This window comes from Orcinus orca, chromosome 10, assembly GCF_937001465.1.
Source record: "Orcinus orca chromosome 10, mOrcOrc1.1, whole genome shotgun sequence".
NCBI lineage: Eukaryota > Metazoa > Chordata > Mammalia > Artiodactyla > Delphinidae > Orcinus > Orcinus orca.
In genome coordinates, this window is record NC_064568.1 from 332,824 (window position 1) to 345,554 (window position 12,731).

General features: G+C 45.3%; 1 protein-coding gene across 5 annotated transcripts in view; it reads left to right on the forward strand.

The window, feature by feature from the left end:
* SLC41A3 (solute carrier family 41 member 3) overlaps nt 1-12,731 on the forward strand; it is a 64,754-nt gene that overhangs the window by 36,824 nt on the left and 15,199 nt on the right. The window lies entirely within an intron of this gene.

A 12,731-nucleotide genomic window follows, 5' to 3' on the forward strand; every position in this document is an offset into this window, starting at 1 on the left:
CACTTTCAGTTGGTATGTGTCCCTAGGTCTGAAGTGGGTCTCTTGTAAACAGCATATATACGGGTGTTGTTTTTGTAGCCATTCAGCCATTCTGTGTCTTTTGGTTGGAGCATTTAATCCTTTTAAGGTAATAATCAATACGTATGTTCCTACTGCCATTTTCTTAATTTTTTTGGTCTGTCCTTGTAGGTCTTTTTTCTTCCTTTCCTCTCTTTTTCTCTTCTCTTGTGGTTTGATGACCATCTTTAGTGTTCTGTTGGGTTGTGTTTCCTTTTTTGTGTTTGTACCTATTACAGATTTTGGGTTTGCTGTTCCCATGAGGTTTTGTTATAGCAGTCTATATATGTACGTGGTTATTTTAAGCTGCTGGTTGCTTTCCTGCCTAGAGAAGTTATTTTAGCATTTGTTGGAAAGCTGGCCTGGGGGTGCTGAATTCTCTTAGCTTTTGCTTGTCCATAAAGCTTTTGATTTCTCTGTCAAATCTGAATGAGAGCCTTGCTGGATAGAGTATTCTTGGTTGTAGGTTCTTCCCTTTCATCACTTTATATATATATCATGTCACTCCCTTCTGGCCTGCAGAGTTTCTTCTGAGAAATCAGCTGATAACCTTATGGGCGTTCCCTTGTATGTCGTTTGTTGTTTTTCCCTTGTTGCTTTTAAAGTTTTTTCTTTGTCTTTAATTTTTGTCAGTTTGATTACTGTGTGTCTTGGTGGTGTGTTCCTCCTCCTTGGGTTTATCCTTCTTGGGACTCTCTGTGCTTCCTGGACTCGGGTGACTGTTTCCTTTCCCATGTTAGGGAAGTTTTCAGTTATTATGTCTTCAAACCTTTTCTCAGGTCCTTTCTCTCTTCCGCTTCTGGGGCCCCTATAATGCAAATGATGGTGCATTTAATGTCATCCCAGAGGCCTCTGAGACTCTCTTCATTTCTTTTCATTCTTTATTCTGCTCCTCGGCAGTTATTTCCACCGTTCTGTCTTCCAGCTCACTTATCGGTTCTTCTGCCTCAGTTACTCTGCTATTGATTCCTTCTAGTGTATTTTTCATTTCAGTTATTATATTGTTCATCTCTGTTTGTTTGTTCTTTAGTTCTTCTGGGTTTTTGTTAAACATTTCTAGCATCTTCTCGATCCTTGCCTCTGTTCTTTTTCTGAGATCCTGGATCATCTTCACTGTCATTATTCTGAATTCTTTTTCCAGACGGTTGCCTGTCTCCACTTCACTTAGTTGACTTTCTGGGGTTTTATCTTGTTCCTTCATCTGGAACATATTCCTCTGCCGTTTCATTTTGTCTAACTTTCTGTGATTGTGGTTTCTATTCTGCAGGCTGCAGGATTATAGTTCTTTCTGCTTCTGCTGTCTGCCCTCTGGTAGATGAGGCTATCAAAGAGGCTTTTGCCTTCCTGATGGGAAGGACTGGTGGTGGGTGGAGCTGGGTCTTGTCCCTCTGGTAGGCAGGGCCATGCTCAGTAAAACTTTAATCTGCTGATGGGTGGGGCTATTTTCCCTCCCTGTTAGTTGTTTGGCCTGAGGTGACCCAGCACTGGAGCCTACAGGCTATATGGTGGGGCTAGTGGTGGCCTCTAGGAGGGCTCACGTCAGTGGGTACTTCCCAGAACTGCTGTTGCCAGTGTCTTTGTCCCTGCAGTGAGCTTCAGCTGCCTTCCCCATCACCTCTGCAGGAGACCCTCCAGTACTAGCAGGTAGGTCTGGTCCAGTCTCTTATGGGCTTTTTACCCCTGGGTCCTGGTGCGCACAGGACTTTGTGTGTGCCCTCCAAGAATGGAGTTTCTGTTTCACCCTGTCCTGTGGAAGTCCTGCATTCAAACCCTGCTGGCCTTCAAAGCCAGATTCTTTGGGGACTGCTCCTCCTGTTACCGGATCCCCAGGCTGGGAAGCCTGATGTGGGGCTCAGAACTCTCACTCCCATGGGAGAACTTCTGTGATATAATTATTTTCCAGTTTGTGAGTCACCCACACAGCAGGTATGGGATTTGATTTTATCATGATTGTACCCCTCCTACCGTCTCGTTGTGGCTTCTTCTTTGTCTTTGAATGTAGGGTATCTTTTTTTTTTTTTTTTTTTTTAGGTTCCAGCATTTTTTTGTCATTGGTTGTTCAATAATTAGTTGTGATTTTGGTGTTTTCATAAGAATGGGGTGAGCTGACATCTGTCTACTCCGCCATCTTGAACTAACCTCCCAAACAAACTCTTAATATGTCCTGCATAGGTGAGTTGGCACCTTTGGAACAAGGGGCCACTTACACCTATCATTCTAAGAGATCACCAATCTGTCTTGGAGTCATTCTTCTTATTTGTGTGTATATCTGTTGTAGATTTTTGGTTTGCAGTTACCATGAGATTTTATTATAGCAGTCTATATATATACATGATTGTTCTAAGTTGCTGATATGTTCATTTCCAATGCATTTCTGATATCCTGCATTTATACTTTTCTCCTCTCATGATTTTGGTTTAGATATATACTTGTGTGTGGATGATTTCCTACTTTCACTCTCTGTTTCCCTTTACCAGTGAGCTTTTCCATTCACGATTTTCTTGTTTCTAGTTGTGGCCTTTTCTTTTCTGCTTAAAGAAGTTCCCTCAGCATTTGTTGTAAAGCTGGTTTGGTGGTGCTGAATTCTTTTAGCTTTTGCTTGTCTGTAAAGCTTTTATTTCTCCATTGAATCTGAATAAGACCCTTGCTGGATGGAGTATTCTTGGTTGTAGGTTTTTCCCTTTCATCACTTTAAAGATATCGTGCAACTCCTTTCTGGCCTGTGGAGTTTCTGCTGAAAATCTGCTGATAACCTTTTGGGGGTTCCTTTGTTGTTTGTTGCTTTTCCCTTGTTGCCTTTAATATTTTCTCTTTCTCTTTAATTTTCGTCAGTTTGATTACTATATGTCTTGGCATGTTCTTACTTGGGTTGATCCTGTCTGGTACTCTGTGCTTCCTGGACTTGGCTGACTGTTTCCTTTCCCATGTTAGAGAAATTTTAAGCTATTATCTCTTCAAATATCTCCTCAGGCCCTTTCTCTCTCTCATCTTCTTCTGGAACCCCTATAACTTGAATGTTGGTGCATTTGACGTTGTCCCAGAGGCCTCTTAAACTGTCCCTGTTTCTTTTCATTCTTTTTTCTTTATTATGTTCTGAGACAGTGATTTCCACCACTCTATCTTCCAGCTCACTTAACCATTCTTCTGCCTCATTTATTCTGCTCTTGATTCCTTCTAGTGTATTTTTCATTTCATTTATTGTATTCTTCAACTCTGGTTGTTGTTTATTTTTTCTAATTCTTTCTTAAAAACTTCTTGTAACTTCTCAGTCAGTGCCTCCATTCTTTCCCTGTGTTCTTGGATCATCTTTATGATCATTACTCAGAACTCTTTCTTGAGTAGATTGCCCATCTCCACTTCACTTAGTAGTTCTTCTGGGGTTTTATCTTGTTCCTTCGTCTGGAACATATTGCTTTGCCATGTCATTTTGTTGAAATTTCTATTTGTATTTTTATGTATGTAGTAGCTTAGTTACATTCCTCAACCTTGGAGAAGTGGCCTCTGTAGGAGATGTTCTCTGTGTCCCAGCAGTGCTCTCCCCTCTCGTCACCCAAGGGCCAGGGACGAGCTAGTCCCAGGGTAGGTTCTGACCTGTATTTTCAGACTCAGTTCTGTGGGCTTCAGGATCGTAGTTTCCTTCCTTCTGGTGTCTGCCCCCTAGTTGGTAAGCCTGGTCTAGAGGCTTGTATAGGCTTTCTGGTGGGCAGGGCCATGTCAAGGGGTATGTCTAGAGGCGGCTGTGGGTTCAGAAAGTGTTTAGGCAGCCTGTCTGCTGATGGGTGGGGCTGTGTTCTGCCTTTCGGTTGTTTGGCCTGAGGCGTCCAGCACTGGGGCCTACAGGCTGTTGGGTGGGGCCAGGTCTTGGTGCTAACGTCCCAAGCAAGATATCAGCCTCCAGATGCATACTCCTGGATATGTTAACCACCAGCTTTTATGTCCCAGGAGAGAGCCACAGCTGCCCAAGAGACCCTCCAAGACCAGCACGTAGGCCTAACCCAGGCTCCTTTGGAGTCACTGCTTTTGTGCTGTGACCTGGCGCTCAAGGGACTTTGTGTGCACCCTCCAAGCATGGAGTCTTTGTTTCCCCAAGTCCTGTGGAGTTCTTGAGATTCAGACCTGCTGGCCTTCAAAGCCAAATGCTCTGGGGGCTCCTCCTCCCAGTGCCAGATCCCCACGCTGGGGAGCCTGATGTCGGGCTCAGAACTCTCACTCCCATGGAAGAACTTCTGTGATGTAATTATTCTCCAGTCAGTGGGTCACCCAGCCTGGGGGGTATGTGATTTGATTAGATTGCAAGTATGCCCCTCCTCCTGTCTCATTGTGATTTTTTCTTTGTCTTTGGATGTAGAATATCTTTTTTGGTAATGTTTCAGTCTTTTTTATTGACGGTTGTTCAACAGTTAGTTGTGCTTTCGGTGTGCTCATGGGAGGAGGGGAGCTCAAGGTCTTCTACTCCACCATCTTGTCTTTTCCAACCTGGTTTGTTTTTTTAAGATTGTTTTGGCTTTGGGGGGGGGGTCTCTTGAGACTCCATATGAATTTTTAAATGAATTTTTTCTATTTTCGCCATTGGGTTTTTGATAGGGATTGCATTAAACCTGTAGATTGCTTTTGGTAATATTGACATCTTAACAATATTGTTTTCCAATCCATGAACACAGGATATCTTTCCATTTATTGGTGTCTTTCAAAATTTCTTTCAGTGACATTTTGAGCATACAAGTCTTTCACCTTCTTTGTCAAGTTAATTCCTAAGTGTTTTTTTCTTTTTGATGTTACAGTAAATGAAAGTTAAATTGTTTAATTTTTTCTTCAGATTGTTCATTGTTAGTAAAGAGACACACAAGTGGGTGTTTTTTGTTTCTGTTGTTGATTTTATATTCTGTGACTGATGGATTGCTTTTAGTTCAGTTTTTGTGCAGTCTTTAGGGTTTTCTACATATAAGATCATGTCATCTGTGAGTAGAGATAATTTTACTTCTTTTCTCTCCAATTTGAATGTCTTTTATTTCTTTTTCTTGCCTAATTTCTCTGGTTAAGACTTCCAGGACTGTGTTGAATAAAAGTGGTGAAAGTGGGTATCCTTGTTTTACTTGATCTTAGAGGAAAAATTTCAGTATTTCACCATGAGTGTTATGTTAGCTGTGGGCTTTTGATATATAGCTTTTATTATATTGGGGTAGTTTCCTTCTATTCCTAGTTTGTTGAATGTTTTTATTATGGAAAGTTGAATTTTGTCAAATGCTTTTTCTGCATCAGTTGAGATGATGGCATAGTTTATTTTCCTTCATTTTGTTAATAGAGTATACTGCATTGATCAGTTTTCATATGAACTAGCCTTGCATTCCAGGAATAAATCTCTTTTGGTCATGGTATACAGTAATTTTAATGTGCTCTTGAATTCTAGTATTGCTAGTATTTTATTGAGGATTTTTGTGTCAATATTCATAAGGGCTATTACTCAGTGGTTTTCTTGTAGTGTCTTTGTCTGGCTTTGGTATCAGCGTAAATCTGTCCTCATAGGATGAGTTTGGAAATGTTGCCTCCTCTGCAATTGCTTTGGAAGAGTTTGAGGAGGATTGATGTTAATTCTTCTTTAAATGTTTGGTAAAATTCACCAGTAGAGCCATCTGGTCCTGGGCTTTTCTTTATTGAGAGGTTTTTGATTACCAATTCAATCTCCTTACTAGTTATGGGTGTGTTCAGAGCTTCTATTTCTTCATGATTTAGACTTGGTCAGTTGTGTATTTCTAGGAATTTATCCTTTTCATCTAGGTTGTCCAATTTGTTGGCATATAATCATTAAAGTACTCTCTGATAATACTTTTTATTTCTGTAAATTGAGTAATAATGTCTTCACAGTTCTACTTTTAGTTATGTGAGTCTTTTCTTTTTTCCCTTAATCAGTCTAGCTTAAGGTTTGATCATTTTGTTGATCTTTTTGAAGAAACAGCATTTGTTGATTTTCTCCATTGCTTTTCTATTTTCTATTTATCCCTAATATTTATTTTTTCCTCTATTTTTTATTGGAGTATAGGTGATTTACAGTGTTAGTTTCTGCTGTACAGCAAAGGGAGTCAGTTATTCATACACATGTTATCCACTCTTTTTTAGATTCTGTTCCTATATAGGTCATTACAGAGTACAGGATAGAGCTCCCTGTGCTGTTTAGTAGTCTTATTAGTTATCTATTCTATATACAGTAGTGTGTATCTGTCAATCCCAATCTCCCAATTTATCCCTCCCCTCCCTTTTCTCACCTGGTAACCACAAGTTTGTTTTCTACATCTGTGACTGAAGTTCTGTTTTATAAATAGGTTCACTTGTACCATTCCTTTAGATTCTACATATAAGCGATATCATATGATATTTGTCTTTCTCTGTGTGACTTACTTCACTTAGTATGACAGTCTCTAGGTCCATGCATGTTGCTACACATGGCATTATTTCATTATTTTTCATGGCTGATATTCCATTGTTTATATGTGTCACATCTTCTTTATCCATTCCTCTGTTGATGGACACTGAGATTGCTTCCATGTCTTGGCTATTGTAAATTGTGCTGCAATGAACACTGGGGTACATGTCTTTTGGAATTATGGTTTTCTCTGGATATATGCCCAGGAGTAGGATTGCTGGATCATACGGTAGTTCTACTTTCAGTTTTTTAAGGAATCTCCATATTGTTCTCCACAGTGGCTGCACCAATTTACATTCCCACCAACAGCGCAGGAGGGTTCCCTTCTCTACACACCCTCTCAACCATTTATTGTTTGTAGATTTTTTGGTGATGGCCTAATATTTATTATTTCTTTTATTCTGATAGCTTTTGGGTTTAGTTTGTTCTTTTCTAGTTGTAAAGTTAGGTTGTTGATTTGAGATTTTTCTTCTTTTTCAACGAATGGTCCAGGTGCCCTTAAGAAAAATATGTATTCTGCTGTTGTTGGGTAGAGTATCATGTATCTGTTTGTTAGGTTCAGTTAGTCTATAGACATGTTCACGTCCTCTGTTTCCTTCATAATCTTCTGTCTGGTTGTCCTATCCATTATTGAAAGTGGAGAACTGAAGTCTTCTCCTATTATTGCAGAGCTGTCTACTTCTCCTTTCAATTCTGTCAACGTTTGCTTCCTATATTTAGGAGTTCTGATGGTTGGTCTATGTATGTTTATAACTGTTACGTGTTCCTGGTGGTTTTGTCAATGTATAATCAATATATATTTTATCAATATACACAGTCTTCTTATCAGTATATAATGTCCTTCTTTGTTTCTTGGATCAGTTTTTACTTAGTATCTATTTTGTCTGATATTAGTACAGTCATCCTTCCTCTTGTTTGGTTGCTATTTGTAAGGAATATCTTTTTTCCACCTTTTCTCTTTCAATCCATGTGTGTCGTTAGATCTAAAGTTACCCTCCTGTAGACAGCATGTAGTTGGATCTTGTATATTTAAAAATTTACTCTACCCATTTATGTTTTTCGATTGGGAGGTTTATTTACATTTAAAGTAATTAGTGATAGGCAAGGACTAATTATTGCCGTTTTGGTATTTGTATTCTGTATGTCTCATAGCTTTTCTCCCCCTCATTTTCTCCCTTTCTGTCTTTTTGATGAGTTCTCTTTTTTTTTTTTGATGAGTTAATTTTTTGTAGTGATAGGTCTTGACTCACTTCTCATTTTTCTTGTGTATGTCCTGTAAATGTTTTCTTTGTGGGTACCTTGGGGAATCCGTATAAGATCCTAATGTTATAATCTATTTTAAACTGCTGCCGACTTAAATTAGTCAAAAATTCTATTCCTTTAAAGCTCTACCCCGTTTATGTTATTGATATCATGAATTACATTTTATATACTGTGTACTCAGTAATATAGGTTTTTTGTTTTTTTTTGTTTTTTGCGGTACGCGGGCCTCTCACCGTTGTGGCCTCTCCCGTTGCGGAGCACAGGCTCCGGACACGCAGGCTCAGCGGCCATGGCTCACGGGCCCAGCCGCTCCGCGGCACGTGGGATCTTCCCGGACCGGGGCACGAACCCGTGTCCCCTGCATCGGCAGGCGGACTCTCAACCACTGCGCCACCAGGGAAGCCCAGTAATATAGATTTTAATTAATCATGAATTACATTTTATATACTTTGTACTCAGTAATATAGATTTTAATTATTTTTATGCTTTTGTTTTTTAAATCCTACAAAGGCATAAAAGTGGAGTTATGAACCAAAATTACAATACACAGGTTTTTATATTTGGCTGTGTGTTTGCTTTTACTGGAGAACTTTATATTTTTCAATATATATATTTGACTGACTTTTGATCATCCTTTCATCAACTCCCTTTAACATTGACCATAGGGCAGGCCTAGTGGTAATGAACTCTGTCAGCTTTAATTTATCTAGAAATGTCTTAAATCCCCCCTCATTTTCAAAGGACAGTTTTTGCCAGAATTACTTGTTGACAGGTTTTTTTCTTTCTTTCCGGACTTTAAATCTGTTTTCCTGACCTGATACGTAAACTATGCTAGCTTCTGGTCTGATCTGTGAGTCGGGTGAGAGAGAAGCCCGTCTCTTGGGAGCCCCTAGACCAGCTAGAAGGTCACAGACAAGTCCATTCTTTCCCTCTGTCCCAAGGGAGGCCCAGGGGCTGGCCGGCTGCCTCCTGTCTCCTCGGGGCTGTGCCGGGGGAGGGGCAAGGGCGACAACGACCTTTCCTCCCATCGTGGGTGAGGCTTCTCCTCGGCTGCTGCCCCGCCTGGCCTGGCTTCTAACCCTCCCACAGAGCTGCTGTGCTCAGTCTGTGTGGTTCATCCTATGTTTCCTCCAAGGAGCACGGGCTGGGCTTCCCTGTCCGCCCTCTGGCTGATGTCACTCCCCACCAGCTTCCTTTTAAATGTATCTTTCGTTTGGTTTGCATGTGTCGTCCAGGACCTGCTTCAGGGGAGGGTCCTGGCAGGTGAACTGTCTGGACTCCCAAGTGTGACGGGGCCTTTATCCTCACAGCTGACCCCAGCCTGGCCGGATAGCGAGGCAGTGTTCACAGGTATGTTCCCTCAACTGAGACAGGCTTGCCGTGTCCTCTGTACCCAGTGTTGCTAATGGTGGCCTCGTGTCTCTTTGAGTCTCATTTCTTGTAGGTAGTCTGTTGATTTTATCTTTCTGTCTGAACTTTTTTTGGCGGGGGGCTGCGTGTCGTGCGGCTTGCGGGATCTTAGTTCCCCAACCAGGGATCGAACCCGCGCCCCCTGCAGTGCACATGCAGGGTCCTAACCACTGGACGGCCAGGGAAGTCCCCCTGTCTGAACTTCTTTGGCGTTTTTTATCATCCATGTTCTGAGATCTCACCGCGGCATTTCTGGCATGGGCCGTTTCTCCTCGCCTTACGTGCGCGTTAGATGTTTCAATCTAAAGACGCATGTCTGCCTTCAGCTCTATGAAAGTCCTGTTTTTTGTGATTTCTCGTATTCTGACGCGCATTCACACTCGCGCCCTCTCTCCAACTTTACTGTACCCACACGCAGCTTCTGGGCCTGCCTCTTTCCACCTCTGTCTGGTCGCGCTTCATTCGGGGACACCTGCGCTTGGGTTTTCATCGCGCTCGTTTCCTCTTAATCTTGCTCTCAAGCCCTGTGCTCCTGAGGTCATTGTGAGGAGTCCCGCTCGTCTCCGCGTTTTACTCTACATTCAGAGACCGAGTCTGTGCTTTCTAGAACCCCAGACGGTCTCTCCCTGTGCGAAGGCACCGGGCTCTGCCACCCCCTGGTTTAGCTGTCCTAGAGTCTTACTCGGCTTCTGTCTGATTGTTTCCTTAGGCTTTTGCCTCCGTTTGTGGAGTCTGCTGAGTCTGGCATGACCGTGGCCTTCAGGAGACAGGGATTCTTGGTCACTCGAGCATCCTCTATTTGGGTTTCCTCCTAGTCTGTGGATCTCCTTCTGTAGAGCAGGTGACCCCCTGATGGCTGGGGGGCAGCACAGTGTGTTCCCTGGAGGTACAAGCCGCTCACTGGTCTCACCGGTCTGTGTCCCTCTTACTGTGGCCACTCTGGACACTTCCCTGCTTGTGACCCCAGCACACACCCTCGCTGCTTCTGCCTAGCCAAGCACCCCATCGTCGGCACAAGCCGGTCAGGCGAGAGGAGAGGCGCCTCTTGTTGAAGCCAAGTCGCCACCTGTCTGAGGTGCCCGTTGTCCCTGGGGCCTCCTTCCTGGGCGGGAAACGTGTCCTGCCGTCATTTCTGGGCGTGGGTCCTCTGTCCACCTAACTCGCCTGCTCTCTATGCCCAAGGATTTCCTCTGAATCTGTGTGATACTGTAGAAGCCTCTTCTTATTTCCACTGTGTGTCTGAAGGCTGTCTGCTCCCTGCCATGATGAGCCCTGTGACGCTGGACTGGAGTCAGAGATATCCTTGTAAACTCACGTTTGTTTAGGACGTACAGAGGGAGACGAAACTAAATTTGCGTGTGTGCACAGCGGGGTTAGGGTGCACGCACGTACGTTTCCTGGCTCCATCCGTAAGAGGACCTAGAGACGCTGACACTGCAGTAGCACCAGGTGGAACTTGCAGGAGAAACAGGATGTGTGCATAGCTTCAGATATCTCCCCCAGGAATTGTGAATCGCTCTGGTAGTTGCAGAAAGTGTCCCCAAAGCTTCGATCTGCTTCCACGGAGGAGCAGCCGCTTAATCCCCTCCCCCGGAGCGCAGGGCCGACCTGATGAGGGGCTTCTAGCTGATAGCGTGCGGGGAAGGGAAAACAGCGAGTCTGCAGGGCAGAATCCCGGCAGACGCACCTCAGCCGAGGTCAGGGCGCCTGTGATCAGCCGCGTGGTGTCGCTCGCCTCGGATTCCGCACACGGAGAAGGCATCTCCCCTCGGCAGCCTCTTCCCTCCGAATCCGCACCCTCAGTTTAGTCGTGCGGAGGCACCAGACAAGCCCACGTTGAGGGACCTTCTGCAGAATGCCTGAGCAGCGCTCCTTGAGGTGTCAAGGTGAGAACCCATCACTGCCTGGAGGAGACCAAGGAGCCAGTGGGGGATCCGGACTTACTTCCTGGAACAGAGAAAGGACAGTGGTGGGAAAGCCGGGATGTGCAAATACATCCTGTCACCTAGTTGGTGGTGTTGAGCCAGTGTTAACATCTTAGTTTGATGACTGTCCTGTGGTTCTATAACACAGTGGTCCCCAGCCTTTTTGGCACCAGGGACCGGTTTCGCGGAAGACGATTTTTCCATGGCCGGGGGTGGGGAGGGATGGCTCAGGTGGTAGTGTGAGCGACAGGGAGTGGCAGATGAAGCTTTGCTCGGTGGCCCGCCGCTCACCTTGTGCTGTGCGGCCCAGGGGCTGGGGACCCCTGCTATAAGGTGTTACGGTCATTAGAAACTGGGCGACAGGTATATGGGAAACTCTCTGCGCTGACTTTGGAACTCTTGCAAAAAAAAGTCTACATTTATTTAGAAATAAAAGGTTAGAAGGTTGTCTTTCCCTACCCTCCAGTTTGAGGAAGGAGGAGGACAGCAAGGGTCAGTCCTCTTTGTTAATCCAGTAAGTATTTTTTGTTGTGAATGGGCCAGATGACCCTGTGAAGCTCTAACTCGCTGGGCAAGTCAGGACCTGGCAGCAAACAGGAGGTGCAGGGTCAGGAGCTGAGCAGAGTTAAGGAGGGGTCCACCGGCAAGCTTGTGGGTGGCAAGGCTCCCCAGGCCGGGTAGCGGCAGGAAGTCGTCCTCACCTGAGGGACGGGAGGAGGGGTGGTTCCCACAGCTGGGCCTGTCGCTGAAGGAGAGGCCGAGTGGCCGAGCTGCAGCCAGAACCGCAGGGCAGGGAGGTGTGTTGATGCAGCTGTAAGGGCTCGTGAGACTAAGAGAGGCTGAAGATGTTTGAGTGCGATCCAAACACACGCTTAGGAAGGGCCTGCGGGCTGCTTCTGCTGAGCTGAATCTGGGTTGGTCTAGAGACGGTCCAGCTTCCCACTCCTTTGCCTTGGAGTCTTGAAAGGCCCCAGCCTGTGCCAGGGCTGGCCTTGTGCCTCTAGCTCCTAGCCTGACCTCTCCAGGACCGTCGTTCTAGGGGAAAGAAATGTCCCTGTATCTTGATGGAGACCTGACCCCCCATGCCTGAGGGCCCCTGCCCGAGGTTCACCCTCCTGGCCGGCCCTGTTCCTTCCCTCCTTCACGGCCTGGATAATGGACCCTCTGAGGGTCTTCATCTGCACACCAGTTCCCGCCACCATCCTGGCCGATTTCAGCCTCCATGGGGTAACTCATCCGAAACCCACGCTCCCCGGTGTCTGGATGGGAATCCAGTGCCCGTCAGCCCCGCTGCCGTCCCCTGGCCTAATTCCCTGACAGCCGCAGCTGCTTCCCCCCGGCTCTCCCCGCCGTCGTCCCTGTGGGATCTCCAGGCACCCTCTCCTCCGCTCCCTCTTCTGCTCAGCCTGGACTTGGTCTCGGGCCTCTGGCGCCAGGAGGCACCTCCATGCTGCTTCGTGGGTTGTACGGGTTCTAGACGTGTGCACGTGCTTTACACGCTTCCCAGCCAGTGCAAGTGAGGCTTCTTGAGGAAGGACTCCCTTTCTGATTCGTACTGGGGGTCGTGGGCCAGCACCAACCCTCTGACTACCTTGGTACGTTGCAGTTGGTTGACCAGCCCTCTGACTACCTTGATACGTTGCAATTGGTTGACTGAC